General features: G+C 39.3%; 1 long non-coding RNA gene across 1 annotated transcript in view; it reads left to right on the top strand.

Annotated features, from left to right (window-relative positions):
• Positions 1-36: 36 nt before the first annotated feature.
• LOC109584831 (uncharacterized) overlaps positions 37-624 on the top strand; it is a 1,031-nt gene continuing 443 nt past the window's right edge. The window contains exon 1 of the long non-coding RNA XR_002186194.1: positions 37-579. This is a non-coding gene — a long non-coding RNA (uncharacterized LOC109584831). The remainder of the gene's footprint in view (positions 580-624) is intronic.

Raw genomic sequence — 624 nt, 5'->3', positions numbered from 1 at the left:
TTGCTTAGCAACATTATATCAATCCACGCCCCTCTTATTACTGAATTTTTTAGTTTTAAGAATGACAAGTTTTAGTCTTTTAGAGCTATTTAAAAGCTTTAATGACAAGAGGCAGTGTTAATTATAAATTTGAATTGGCACAGGTTTTTGGAAAAGACTCTAATTTGCTAACATAAGCTTACAAGAAAGTTATAATAAGCATCAAAAGTTCATTAAGGTCAGTACATGGCTATAAAGCGTTTACAGTGTATATAATGCAGTATTGTAATGACAGTTAGTATGTGTAGGCGAAAAAATCACGTGCTGTTGCGCAAGCGCGCGGTGGCCTAGTGGTTACGGGGGTGGGCCCGGCCTTGAGGCAAGAAGGTCCGGGTTCGAATCCCCGAAACCGCATTTGTAGACTTTCTTGTAAGTTCTTTGGTAGGTATTCTTGTAGGCACTAGGTAGGTTATAAGCCGTGGCTGGCTTCAGTGGCATGCAATTACATGTAAGTACAATACACTGTGTCTAATATAGTTTAATTAGTATGCATACAGAGCTTACATTATAATGCACACACAGCTTCAGACTACATTACAGGTTTGTACAGTGCTGGTGACACACTTCCATTGGCTACCATTCCTC

The sequence above is a fragment of the Amphimedon queenslandica genome, unplaced genomic scaffold, assembly GCF_000090795.2.
Source record: "Amphimedon queenslandica unplaced genomic scaffold, v1.1 AMPQUscaffold_13161, whole genome shotgun sequence".
Classification (NCBI taxonomy): domain Eukaryota; kingdom Metazoa; phylum Porifera; class Demospongiae; order Haplosclerida; family Niphatidae; genus Amphimedon; species Amphimedon queenslandica.
This window is presented reverse-complemented; position numbering and strand designations above follow the sequence as displayed.